This window comes from Erythrolamprus reginae, chromosome 8, assembly GCF_031021105.1.
Source record: "Erythrolamprus reginae isolate rEryReg1 chromosome 8, rEryReg1.hap1, whole genome shotgun sequence".
Classification (NCBI taxonomy): Eukaryota; Metazoa; Chordata; class Lepidosauria; order Squamata; family Dipsadidae; genus Erythrolamprus; species Erythrolamprus reginae.
In genome coordinates, this window is record NC_091957.1 from 4,838,520 (window position 1) to 4,853,367 (window position 14,848).

General features: G+C 43.0%; 1 protein-coding gene across 1 annotated transcript in view; it reads left to right on the forward strand.

Annotated features, from left to right (window-relative positions):
* MVB12B (multivesicular body subunit 12B) overlaps positions 1-14,848 on the forward strand; it is a 114,287-nt gene that overhangs the window by 25,829 nt on the left and 73,610 nt on the right. Inside the window, exon 3 of the mRNA XM_070758543.1 lies at positions 8,152-8,254. The gene's annotated coding sequence lies outside the window, so the exon portion shown is untranslated. The remainder of the gene's footprint in view (positions 1-8,151; positions 8,255-14,848) is intronic.

The following is a 14,848-nucleotide window of genomic DNA, read 5'->3' on the forward strand; positions in this document are numbered from 1 at the left end:
CATACCGGTCATGGCAGAGTCACTGGAAAAAATGTGGACAGTACTTTGAAGAATTTTAAGTGTTTGTGCAAATCTGTTCAATAAATTACTTAAAAAATAATCATTGCATTACTTTTGGAATGCACCCTGTACGTACGTACGTACGTACGTACGTACGTACATACATACATACATACATACATACATACATACATACATAAATAAATACTTTCACTCTCCCACCAGCACCTGAGCTGATTCGGACACCTGGGCTGTCTCCCTGGCTCATTCCAACCGATGCTATCTGAGGATAACGGATGTACCCTCTGTTGGAAAGCCCTGGACGAATCAATTAAGATAGCTCCTCACCTATCGATTCAAAGCCACAGCTATAAAGCTAGCATCGATTCCCTTGGAGAAAGCCTAGGTGTGTGCAGCAAACCACGGCACAGCCAAACCATCTTGTGGCATGATCAATAGGGCACATTCTGAAAACTTTACCCCGGGGTGCCATTGGGCGAGGGACGCGTTTGGGCCGAGCTTTAAAGGCAAAGAAATTTCACTAACAGCCCATTAAGCACGATGTTCCATTCATTTACACCCCCCCCCCAAATGATTTCAACTTTTATAGCACAACTCTATATTGTCATCCCATTTTTTAATTTTAAATTCTCAGCTTGGAAGGAAAGTGCACAGTTATTTTTCAGACTATAAGATGCATTGGTGTATAAGGGCTGCAAAAAGTTTTACTACCACGGTGTGGGCGTGGCTTATTTTGTGGGTGTGGCTTGCCGGCCATGTGACCAGGTGGGAGTGACTTGATGATCATGTGGCCAGGGGGTGGCTTAAAGGTCATGTGACTGGCTTAAAGATGGCCAACTTGATGTCACTCACATCAAGGGTTTGGGTTAGGGTGCCTGGCCTCTCCTCGCCTCAAAGAGATACAATTTCCCCATCTATTTCCTTTTACTGAACATCCCAAATATGCTATTTAATTCTATGTATATGTGCCATATGTGTACATAAATATTACACACAGGCACACAAAAAATACTTTATCTACTATATAAGGTGTATGTATATGTACACCCACACACACGCACACACAGCTCTTCTAAAATTATACACATTCAACCTCATTGACTGCGATAGGAAAAACATACCTAGAGCCCAGAAGGGGGGAAAAAAATTAAAAAATCAATTTTTTCCTACCGGTCCTTCATACCTGACCATACCGGTAGGAGCCCATCACTGAAGACACACTACAATTCCAAAGAGGTAAGAAAGAAAAATAAGTTTTTGTCCTCTCCAGGCCCTGGAGCACTTTGCAGGCCTCCCAAACTCTCTTTGTGGAAAAACTGCCCACTGGCATTTTAATCCAGTCGAACTGCCTGTCGGAGTGCATCTTAAGTAGGGCACATAAACATATGACATAATAAATAAATATGTGCCCACCTTCATCTGCCTATAAGTATGTTTTATTGATGTTTTATTTCTCGATGTAAACAAGGCATATGGTCACCCGTCTCACAGGCGTATCAAGTTCAACCCAACCTTAAAAACCATGCAAATAACCAACATCCAAGGTGACTGACAGCAAATTCCAACTTGTATTTTTTTTTAAAAAAAAGGGATTTCAGCCAACTTAAATAAACCTAAATTTAGCAAAAGAAACAAGAAAAAAACCCAGTGTGTGTGTGTGTGTGTGTAAACCAGGTTCTTTTCTGCTGTCCCAATTCCACAGCCTACTAAATCCAAGCTGCCTTTGACAAGGTGAAGGGAAAGCGATTATACCCATCTGAGCTGTCACAGGAATTGATTGTCCCTCCTGCGTATCGATCCCCCGTCTCCAGCCTTTCAGGGTGCCAAGTGCTTTGATTTGAATTTCTATCTGCTCCACTCCGGACAAAATGACGGGGGGCTCTCCCTGGGCTTTGGAATCCCTTGATCAAATGTCAGCCTCAACAAAGAGACCCATTGGTCATACTCCCGGGGAGAAGGACAACGGGAGTTCATCACTTCCGTTTGTTGTTGCTTAGGAGGTCTGTGGGGATCTCTGAGCTTGGGGGTTTGCTTGGAGACATTTCGTGACCCAACTGGGTTACGTCTTCAGTGCTATCAAGAATAGGGTGTGTGGAAAGGAGGAAGAGGAGGAGGATTGTGGAATCCTTGGTGCTCTATGAGCTTGTTTGCTTTCTTGCGGACATTTCATGACCCAAGTGGCTAACATCTTCAGTGCTATCAAGAGTAGGGTGTGTGGAGAGGAGGAAGAGGAGGAGGAGGAGGAGGGCTGTAGAGTCCTTGGTGCTCTCTGAGCTTGGTTGTTTTCTTGCAGATATTTCATGAGTCATGACCCAACTGGGTTACGTCTTCAGTGCTATCAAGAGTAGGGTGTGTGGAGAGGAGAAATGGGGGAGGGGGGGGTGTAGGAGGAGGACAATGACTGTGGGATCTTCTGTGTTCTCTGAGCTTGGTTGTTTCCTTGCAGTAGTAGTCTTCAGTGCTGGAAAAATGGAGTTTGTGTGGAGAAGAGGTGGAAGAGGGGAAGGAGAACCTTGGGGTCCCTGGTGCTCTTTAAACTCAGTTGCTTTTTTTTTTTTTTTGCAGACCTTTCATTACCCAACTAGCTAACATCATCAGTCCTAGAAGGGAGTAGGGTTTATTCTTTTATATACACTGCTCAAAAAAAAATAAAGGGAACACTTAAACAGCACAATATAACTCAAACTTCCGTGAAATCAAACTGTCCACTTAGGAAGCAACACTGATTGACCATCAATTTCACATGCCGTGGTGCACATTCAACTTTGTACAGAACAAAGTATTCGATGAGAATATTTCATTCATTCAGATATAGGATGTGTTCTTTGAGTGTCCCCTTTATTTTTTTGAGCAGTATACACTCCCACCATTCATCGACAGGGCAAGCCACAAGCATATAAAAACAGAAGCAAACTCCAGTGTCTTCTAGCACTGATGAAGTTACCTACTTTCGGGAATGAAACCTCTGCAAGGAAACCGCCAACCTCCAAGTGGTGTTCCTCCTACTTATGATTATTATTTCCTTTCCGGACACAAAGGCCCAAATGTTTTCCAAGCCACAACCGCTGTCTGACCTCAAACAAAGCCAAAGAGGAGAAAGAGAGCGAGAGCTGTTAAGGTGATGAATAACTCACAAAAACCCAGTTGCAATGCACCCGGCCGATGTCAGGATGCCCTTATCACCCAAAGGTTGAAGAAATTACTTAGCCGATTGAGAGGGAGGGAAGAAGAGAGGGGAGGGGAGGGGAGAGGGGAAAATAGAGCCAGAAAGGAGAGAGATGACACTGAATCAAGGTGTTTTGTGAGGCTGAACCCAGGAGAGAGAAAGAAACCTGGTTTTGCTTCCCCATCCAGTCCCCTCATTGTATCCTCCTTCCTTTCTTTATCTCCCCTTCCTTCCTTCCTTCCTTCCTTCCTTCCATCCTTCCTTTCTTCCTTCCTCCTTCCTTTCTTCCTTCCCTTCCCTCCCTCCCATCCATCCATCCATCCTTCCTTCGTTCCTTCCTTCCTCCTTCTTTCCTCCTTCCTTCCTTCCCTCCTTCCCTTCCTCCCTCTTTCCTTCCTTCCTTCCTTCTGTCCTTCCATCCTTCCTTCCCTCCTTCCCTTCCTCCCACTTTCCTTCTTCCTTCCTTCCTTCTGTCCTTCCCTCCTTCCTTCCTTCCTCCTTCCTTCCTTCCCTCCTTCCCTTCCTACCTCTTTCCTTCCTTCCTTCCTTCTTTCCTTCCTTCCTTCCTTCTGTCCTTCCATCCTTTCTTCTTTCTTTTGAGCAGTGGTTTTCAAAGACCATTTCACAGGGGTCACCTAAGACCAAGACACATTTCCCACGGTGTTAGGAACTAAAGCTTCTCTAGTCTCCTCAATGTGTATTATGTATTGGACAAAATAAATAAAAAATAAAATAAAATAAATAAATAAAGTTGGAAGGGACCTTGGAGGTCTTCTAGTCCAACACTCTGCTTGTCTAGTTCAGAGTTCACGATCCTGACAGGTATAAAGAGAACTGGTAAAGTGAATTAGTTACAGAATCGAGTTGGGACCTTGGAGGTCTTCTAGTCCAACCCCCTGCTCAAGAGGAAAACCCTACTCCTTTTCAGACAAACAGTTGTCCAATCTTTTGTTAAAAACTTCCAGTGTTGGAGCATTCATAACTTCTGGAGGCAAGGAGTTCCATCGATTAATTCTTCTCCCTGTCCGGAAATTCCTCCTTAGTTCTAGGTTGCTTCTCTCCTTAGTTGGTTTCCACCCTATTGCTTTTTGTCTAATTCTATTCTTTCCAATATTCTGTACTGTTCTATTCTATTTGCGGACTTTTATTCCCCCCCCTCCCCCAGAAGTGAAGAAAATGAACCAGAGATGGGGAATTTTTTTTAATAAAAAAATAGGAACTTTATGGCCAATGTATTACTGCAAGCATGAGAAACGTCAGTTAAGGTTCCACGGAAGTGATTTCTTTCGCCTTTTCTTCTTGAGGGTTTTCAAATTGGTGCCGCAGACAAGTGCTTTAAAGGGGGCCGGGGGGGGGGGGCTTCTGTGAGATTTGCAAGGGGCGAGCTTCGAACCGGGCATTTCATTTTCTCAGTTCAGTGATTCGGCTTCAATTTTTTTTCTCTCTCCACCCTCATCAAGACCTGGGGATTGTCAGACAGGATCCATACTGTGCTTCATCAAGCCCGGAGCCTCGCATTTCACACAATGACAGCCTATGGTATTGGAGTGCAGCGCATAAGGTGTCAGAAATTAGGCTTAGCAGCCAGAAAGGATCCAGATGGGACATTGGGGTGGATGGAGGGGCGGGGGAGGTGGAGGAAGAAGGGAAGAGATGTGGTTTAACGCTTAACTTCAGGATGGAAAGGGATTTGTGGAGTCCTCGGTGCTCTCTGAGCATGGCTGTTTTCTTGCACATGTTGCCTTAATCTAACACCATCAATGGTGCTCCAAGGAAGGCTGTATAAGCAGATAGCAAACTCCACTCTCTTCTAGACCTGTTGGCGTTGCCTACTTGGGTAATATAACGTCTGCAAGAAAATAACCAAGGTCAGAGAGCCCCAAGGATGCTACAGTCCTCCTCTTCCTCCTTCTCTTCCCCCTCCTCTTCCTCTTCCTCCTCTTCCTCCTCCTCCTCTATCATCATCTCCACTCCTTCTGGCCCTGTTGATGTTACCTAGTGGGGTAATATAACATCTGCAAGAAAATAACCAAGCCTTAAGGACACAACGGTTGTCCTCCTCCTCTTCCTCCTCTTCCTCCTCTTCCTCCTCCTCCACTTCCTCCTCCTTCTCTATCATCATCTCCACACCTTCTGGCCCTGTTGATGTTACCTAGTGGGGTAATATAACATCTGCAAGAAAATAACCAAGCCTTAAGGACACAACAGTTGTCCTCCTCTTCCTCTTCCTCCTCCTCCTCTTCCTCCTCCTCCTCCTCTTCCTCCTCCTCTATCATTATCTCCACTCCTTCTGGCCCTGTTGATGTTACCTAGTTGGGTAATATAATATCTGCAAGAAAATAACCAAGCCCTAAGGACACAACAGTTGTCCTCTTCCTCCTCTTCCTCCTCCTCCTCTATCATTATCTCCACTCCTTCTGGCCTTGTTGATCTTACCTAGTTGGGTAATATAACCTCTGCAAGAAAATAACCAAGCCTTAAGGACACAACAGTTGTCCTCCTCTTCCTCTTCCTCCTCCTCCTCTATCATTATCTCCACTCCTTCTGGCCCTGTTGATGTTACCTAGTTGGGTAATATAATATCTGCAAGAAAATAACCAAGCCCTAAGGACACAACAGTTGTCCTCTTCCTCCTCTTCCTCCTCTTCCTTCTCCTCCTCTATCATTATCTCCACTCCTTCTGGCCTTGTTGATCTTACCTAGTTGGGTAATATAACCTCTGCAAGAAAATAACCAAGCCTTAAGGACACAACAGTTGTCCTCCTCTTCCTCTTCCTCCTCCTCCTCTATCATTATCTCCACTCCTTCTGGCCCTGTTGATGTTACCTAGTTGGGTAATATAATATCTGCAAGAAAATAACCAAGCCTTAAGGACACAACAGTTTCCCCCTTCCTCCTTCTCCTTCTCTTCCTCTTCCTCCTCCTCCTCTATCATCTCCAGTCCTTCTGGCCCTGTTGATGTTACCTAATTGGGTAATGTAACGTCAGCAAGAAAATAACCAGGCTCAGAGATCCCCAAGTACGCTATGGTTCTCTTCCTCCTCCTCCTCCAACCCCCTGCCCTTGTAGCACCAATGATGTCACCTAGTTGCATAAGGAAACATCTGCAAGAAAACCACCAAACTCAGAGAAAAGCAAAGGCTCCACCCAGTTCAACCCTCAGCTGCAAATGCTCTCTTCTATCCAAAAAGAAAATTGGCCAAAGATTTATAGGGTACTGGCAGGTTGGCAGATTTTGGCTGCATCCTAGGGAAATGGATGCAAGGCACACCTGCGGGAAGGCCCCCTCTCTTCTATGACAGCACTGCAATGTCCATCTTTGGGCGCGAGATGAAATCCCTCAACTTGAGACTCCTCCACTCGCAACAGAATACCGTACACAACTAGACTTACCATACTAGGTTTAGAAAGCTTAGAACTACATCGTCGCCTTCAACGCGACCTAAGCATGGCCCATAAAATCATCTGCTGCAACGTCCTTCCTGTCAACGACTACTTCAGCTTCAACCACAACAACACATGAGCACGCAACAGATGCAAACTTAAGGTAAACTGCTCTAAACTCGATTGCAGGAAATATGATTTTAGTAACCAAGTAGTTAATACACAGAACTCACTGCCTGTAGTATCATCACCTAACCCCCAAAACTTTACCCTTAGACTATCCAGTCTTCACCTCACCCGATTCCTAAGAGGTCAGTAAGGGATGTGCATAAGTGCACCAGCGTACCTTCCGTCCCCTGTCCTAATGTTTCTCTCTTACTAGTATCATGCATCAACAGAGAGATAGAATCAAGATCACGTGAAGTGTTAATACCACTTTATAAGCCTTGGTAAGGCCACACTTGGAAGACTGCATTCAGTTTTGGTTGCCACGATGCAGAAAGGATATTGAGACTCTAGAAAAAGTGCAGAGAAGTGCAACAAAGATTATTAGGAGACCAGAGGCTAAAACATATGAAGAATGGTTGCAGGAACTGGGCATGGCTAGTTTAATGAAAAGAAGGACCAGCGGAAACATGATAGCAGTGTTTCTATATCTCAGGGGTTGCCACAAAAAAGGAGGAGTCAAGCTATTCTCCAAAGCACCCGAGAGTAGAACAAGAAGCAATGGGTGGAAACTAAACAAGGAGAGAAGCAACTTAGAACTAAGCAGAAATTTCCTGACAGTCAGAACAGTTAATCAGTGGAACAGCTTGCCTCCAGAAGTTGTGAATGCTCCAACACTGGAAGTCTTTAAGCAGATGTTGGATAGTCATCTGTCTGAAGTAGTGTAGGGTTTCCTGCCTAAGCAGGGGGTTGGATTAGAAGACCTCCAAGGTCCCTTCCAACTCTGTTGTTGTTGTTGTTGTCGTTGTTGTCATTGTTGTCATTGTTGTTGTTGTTATTATTATTATTATTATTATTATTATTATTATTATTATTAAATAAAATAGAGTTCAAACAAAAAAAGGTCTCCCTTTTCCCTTGCAAAGCAAAAAAAACCCGATCCCATTATGGCTGAATCTCTCGCACGGGTGTCTGAAAGAGGAGGAGGAGGAGGAGGTGGTGGTGGTGGTGGTGGTGATGATGGGAGAAGTCTCAAAGAGAGGATTTCCCCCACTTTGGTTCAAAGCCATGTTGGATCTTTAATTAAAAAAGCAAGGTTGAAAGAGCCGGGGTCATTCACTCTACCACTTAATCTCCATCACTTCATTTCCACACCAACTTCCATAGTCTACAAAACTGCCGGAGACAATTCTTATTGATTGCTCTTCGAGCCGTCAGAAGGGGTCCCCGGCTGATCATACGTTAGTTCAGACACCGTGCTCATTCCAGATAATAACTTCGTGCTTCAGAGAACGAATGAATTGGATGTACAGTCACTAACTGTCCAAGTGAATCATGTTACTATATGTCAGCTGCCCGACTTCGGCTTATCATTTTAACCGAGAGGAATCTATGATTTTTTTTTTCTTTTCCAGGGCTGTTGCAAATTCTTTTTCCAGATGAATAAGACGTAAGGACGACGGCGGAGAATCAAAAAGGATCATGGAGAGCTTTCAGGCTACCCTGAAAGCAAAATAGGTATTTTTTAAAAAAGAAAAGTGTATTATTTAACCCAGGGCTGCAGACTAGGAATTGCAGAAACTGAGAGAATCTTGCCATTGCTCACAGAGTTTGGGAGGACGACGACTCATCTTGACAGATATAAAGAGAACTGGTAACATTCGTTGTTATTTAGTTTGAATAGAATAGGATAGGATAGGATAGGATGGGATGGGATGGGATAGAATACACATTTTGAATAGGATAGGATAATGGAAAGAATACAATAGAATAGAATAGAAATTTTGGATAGGATAGAATAGGATAGGATAGGATAGAATACTGGAAAGAATAGAATATAATGGAATGGAATGGAAGGAAAGGAAGACAAGAGAAGAGGAAGAGAAGAGAAGAGAAGAGAAATTTTGAATAGGATAGGATGGAATAGAATATTGGAAAGAATACAATAGAATAGGATAAATTTTAGAATAGAATAGGATATAATATTACAAAGAATAGAATAGAATAGGAGAAGAGAAGAGAATTTTAGAATAGGATAGGATAGAATATTGGAAAGAATAGAATAGAATAGAATAACAGAGTTGGAAGGGACCTGGGAGGTCATCTAGTCCAACCCCCTGCTTAGACTGGAAGTCCTGGCCTCTACCACTTCAGACGAAAGGTTATCCAACATCTTCTTAAAAACTTCCAGTGTTGGAGCATTCACAACTTCTGGAGGCAAGCTGTTCCATGGATTCATTGTTCTAACTGCCATGATAATAATAATAATAATAATAATAATAATCATGGAATCCCCCCCCCCGCCTTCCTCCAAAACAACTGTTCTGTTCTGGTGGATACCCAGTCAGTCCAGGTTTTGTTATTGTGGGGATCGTGGTCGATGCAACTTTTGAATTGTCACTTAAAGCTGCGGCTGTGTGCTTTGTGGATTATTTCCGCCTGTGTGTCCACGCATGGATTTTGATCCACTGACTGCGCGTGTTATTTCGGTTTTAGGAATATCTGGGGACGAATCTGAAACTGTGACACACACACACACAAACACACACACACACACGGAGTGGTGAGTTCACACAGGTCCTTTTGCGCTGCTGGCCTCCACCCATCTCTAAATCACACTGCCTGTTTAAATAATAGATAAGGCTTTGAAATTCGCACCCTTAATATTCTTCTTACGTCTTATCTTATTAAACTAATATTTCAAGAAACGTAAGAGGCTTGGCATTGGCTTCTGTGTTTCTGTGTGGATTTGGTGGCCAGGTCACTTTTAATGGGGGGGGAGACATTATGGGTTGCAGAGATGGGAGGGGAAAAAACCCAGATGCCTAACTAAAGGCATAGTGGTAGCAACGATTGGAGAAAATCAATAGTTTATCCACTAAGAAAGAGAATGTGTAATATACAGATAGATAGATAGAAAGATAGAGAGAGAGAGAGAGAGAGAGAGAGAGAGAGAGAGAGAGAGATATGGACGGACGGACAGACAGAGAGATACATGATAGATAGATGGATAGATACTAGATAGATAGATGGATGGATAGATAGATAGATAGATAGATAGATAGATAGATAGATAGATAGATAGAGATGATATTGCTATTTTCATTCCTTCCTCCCTTTCTTTCTCTCTCCTTCCCTCCCTAACTTCTTCCTTCCTCCTCCTCCCTCCCTCTCTTCCTCCTTTCTTTCCTCCTCTCTCTTCCCTCCCTCCCTCCTTCCATCTCTCTTTTTTTCCTTCCTGTTCAAATGCAGTACAGTAGTCCCTCACCTATCGCTGGTGTTACGTTCCAGACCTGGCCGCGATAGGTGAAATCCGCGATGGGGAATTTATCGACTGATAGTACTTATTTAAGTATTTATATTGTAATTGTTTGGTAAGTTTTCATTGTTTTAAGTGTTTATAAACCCTTCCCACACAGTATTTATTTTAGATACAGTATTTAAATACAGTATTTACAATTTTAGATTTTTATTTATTTTTTTAAAAACCTGCCGATCGAGTTCGGCGGGCTGTTTAAATCTGCCGATCGGCTTCCTCAGAAACCCGCGATGAAGTGAAGCCGCAGTAGGTGAAGCGTGGTATAGCGAGGGACTACTGTATTGCAAACTGCTAATTCTGCCCACTGCCAGGAGTTCAATCCTGACTGGCTCCAGGTTGACTCGGCCTTCCATCCTTCCGAGGTCAGTAAAATAAGGACCCAGATTGTTGGGGCAGTATGCTGACTCTGTAACACTGAAAGAGCTGTAAACCATGAAGCGGTATATAAGCCTAAGTGCTATTGCTATCCCTCCTCCTCCTCCTCCTCCTCCTCCTCCTCCTCCTCCTCCTCCTCCACCATGGGTCATGAAGCTTCTGTAAGGAAGCAGCCAAGCTCAGAAAGCACCAAGGACTCCACAGTCTTCCTCCTCCTCCTCCCGCTGCTGCACTTCACGAACCCTGTTCCCCCCTAGCACTGATGATGTTACCCAGTTGGGTCATGAAATGTCTGCAAGAAAGCCACTAAGCTCAGAGACCACCAAGGACCCCACAGTCCTCCTGCCCCTCCTCCTCTTCCTCCTTCTCAGGCTACCATTGTCTTCCTCCTTTTAATCTCCCAGCCCCAACTTTGCTCAATCATCCCAGTATTTGCCGTCTGTGGCTGCAACAAGGGAACAATCCTTTATGTAAATACCTTCTAAGAGGAGTCTCTCATTATTAATGCAGACAGTTTCGAAGAGGAAGGCAAACAGCATTTGGCAGTCAAAGCTTTTTAATGAGCGTGTGGTTAAGCCTCTGATCTCGCCCTGTGTGATTCTCTCAAGCCCCTCCAACCCACCCACCCCCTCCTCTTTTCTCTCCGCCAAGCCTAGAAATATGCCTTGCCGGTTTTTCTTCTTCTTCAAAAAGCTGGATTTTTTGTTTATTGATTTATATATGGGATTTATCCAACTCCAATCGGACTCTGGGGGGCGGGCACGAATCGACCTCTATCATGGCAAAATGGTGTGGATGGTATGCATGGATGTCGATTGGATTGTTACACTGTGAGTTTTAAGTGGGGTTTAATGGTTTTATAGTTTTAGACTTTTAGATTTGACTTCTTTTATCGTATTTGTATTTGCATTTTGATGTCATTGTAAGCCGCCCTGGGTCCTTCAGGATTGGGCGGCATAGGAGTCTAACTAACTAACTAGCTAACTAACTAACTAACTAACTAACTAACTAACTAACTACATGCATGCATGCATACATACATACATACATATATACATACATACATACATGAATGAATAAGTAGGTAGGTACGTAAGTAATTAAATAGATAAATAGAGAAAGAAAGAAGGAAGGAAGGAGGGAAGGAAGGAAGAAGGAAGGAAGTAATAGTAATAATAATAATAATAATAATAATAATAATAATAATAATAATTTATTAGATTTGTATGCTGTCCCTCTATGCAAACTCATAAATAAAGATACATAGATACATTGATACATTGATACATAGATAAATAATAAATACCAACAATATAAAAGATAGGTAAGAACAATAAATACAATAAATACAATAAAATAGTATAAAATACATTATCGCGTTGCCTTCTTTCCTCTCCCCTTTCTCTCTCTCTCTCTCTCTTTCTTTCTCTCTCTCTTCCTTCCTCTCTTTCTCTCTCTCTCTCTCTCTCTGTGCTTTAATTAACCAATTTATTAGCAGGACACGTGTGCAAACTCGGCTGCTCTGGAGTGCTGACTTTTGACCCTTGGTGACGGATAGTTTTTTTTCTCTTGTAGCTCTGAAATTTGCAACCTGCCTCATTATTTATAGCATTCCAGACACCAGGCTCATGATAAATCTGGTTTTCTCATGTCAGGGAGGCTGGCATAGTAGGTAGAGTCAGGACTCCAAATAAGCATCCTCCTCCCCTACCCTTCCCCCTTTTTCCTCTGGAGCATGGTCTCCTCTACGTAGACTTTATTTTATTGATTTGTTTGTTTTGTCAAGTATGCATTGGTGGTATAGAAAGATATAATAATACAGTGGTACCTCTACTTACGAACTTAATTCGTTCTGTGACCAGGTTCTTAAGTAGAAAAGTTTGTAAGAAGCTATTTTTCCCATAGGAGTCAATGTAAAAGCAAATAATGTGTGCGATTGGGGAAACCACAGGGAGGGTGGAGGCCCTGTTTCCTCCCAGAAGATTCCTAGAGAGGCCCCACAAAAGCTTCTCCCCACCTTTTCTGGCCCTGTTTCCTCCCAGGAGATTCCTAGAGAGGCCCATGGAGGCTTCTCCTCGCCTTTTCCAGTTACAGTTTCAAAGGCTCGGGTTTGTAAGTAGAAAATGGTTCATGAGAAGAGGCAAAAAAATCTTGAACACCCGGTTCTTATCTAGAAAAGTTCATAAGTAGAGGCATTCTTAGGTAGAGGTACCACTGTATTTATATACATGATACTAGTAAAAAAAAAATAAACATTAGGTCAGGGGACGGAAGGCATACTGGTGCACTTATGCATGCCCCTTTAGTGAAGGTAACAATAAAAATTTCTGGTAACCCACTACTTTCGGACCAGGGTGGGTTTTTTTAAAGTCTTCCTTCTTAAATGAGGTATTTACTAGATTCCAGCAAGACTATTAATCAGGCTGCATCCAAGAGACGTGATCAATAACAGATCCAACCCTTCAGCTCTGCTAAAAGACCAGCTCATCTAGGCTCTCTTCTCCCCACTGAAGTTTAATAAATCAGTGTCTGGCAATTAAGAACTTTAAGAATCAATGCCAAGACCGTCTCTTTTTTATTATTATTTTCCCCTCTCCCCTCATCCCTCCTTTTTCCTAAAAAAAAAAATTCTTTTTGTATCCTGGGCAGCAGAGTTTTCTTCTTTCGTTGCCATATCAGCCTCCCATGATACGTACCTCACCGATTGGGTTTGTCCATATATGAACTAACCAGCAATGTATGTTTGGAGGAATTAGCATAATGTTGCTTTAAGGGCTGGTGTGGCAATTAGCTATAAAAGGGAGTCCGATGTGTTTCTCTCTGTTATTTTTGGCTATTGCTTGCTGTTGCTCTATACAGTGGTACCTCTACTTACGAACTTAATGCGTTCCACGACCAGGTTCTTAAGTAGAAAAGTTTGTAAGAAGAAGCAATTTTTCTCATAGGAATCAGTGTAAAAGCAAATAATTGGGGAAATCACAGGGAGCGTGGAGGCCATGTTTCCTCCCAGGAGATTCCTAGAGAGGCCCCATGGAGGCTTCTCCCTGCCTTTTCCGACCCTGTTTCCTCCCAGATTCCTAGAGAGGCCTCACGGAGGCTTCTCCCCACCTTTTCCGGCCCTGTTTCCTCCCAGGAGATTCCCTAGAGAGGCCCTTCCTTGGGAAAGTTCTGCAGAATTTTTTCCTCCTATCCCCTGAGCCAAGTAAGATTCCAGCTAGTCCTACGAAGTTTCTTTAGGGCACTAGACTGACCCATATTTTCTTCAGCTGGAGGCTAAATCACTTCTCCCTAAACCTCCGCAGGCACCAGTTCCTTCCTGCCTTAGCTAATCTGACACCTTAATGCATCTGGACCCTTTCCGCGGGCTTCAGAAAGTTACGGTGGAAAGCCTCTCTCCGTGTCTACTTTCCCTTGCCCTTCACATCTTACACTGAACAAGGGCTGTTATTTCCTCCTGGACTTCCACGTCTCCATCCAAAGACCACCGTCTCCTCTCTTTGACCAATTCTTGTCAGATTGTGCCTTCTGGCTTAGTTTGCCGCGAGCTGCGGAGGCAAAAGTTTTTGTAATCAATAATTCAGACCAGGCAGATTTCCGTCAAAAGATATCGGATCTCCTCTCAACCATCAAAACATTGAAGCAAAGCAAGTCAACCCAAGTTTTCCCATGAAGATCTTTAATGGAGTTCTTGGCAGCACGCAACACAGATATATAATGATATAACATTAAATTTACTTATTGTTTAGACTTTAAACATATAGAACCTTATTTTATGAAGTAGGTAATATACATGGCTCATGTAAAAGGGAACACTTAAAAAACAGAATATAACTTCAAGTAAATCAAACCTTTAAAATCAAAACTATCCATTTAGGAAGCAACACTGATTGACAGTCAATTTCACACGCTGTTGTGCAAATGGAATAGTTGTGCAAATGAAATATTCAATGGGAATATATAAAGAGGTATGAACACTTCACGTGATCTTGATTCTATCCCTCTGTTAATGCAGCCTAGAACTGTGTTGGCTTTTTTGGCAGCTGCTGCACACGGCTGTCTCCTATTTGAATGGTTGCCCACTAGGACTCCAAGATCCCTCTCACAGTTGCTACTCTTGAGCAAGGTACCACATACACTGTACCTGTGTGTTTTGTTTTTCTTGCCTAAATGTAGAACCTTACTTTTTTCATTTTGCTAGATAGCATCCATTGTTCAAGTTTGTTTGTTTGTTTAATTTGTATGCCGCCCCTCTTCGCAAACTCGGGGCGGCTCACAACAAAAAAGTTTGTCAAGATCTTTCTGTATTTTCCACCTATCTTCTGGAGTGTTGGCTATTCCTGCTCATTTGGTGTCCTCTGCAAATTTGATAAGTTCCCCATCTATCCCTTCGTCCAAGTCGTTGATGAAGATGTTGAAGA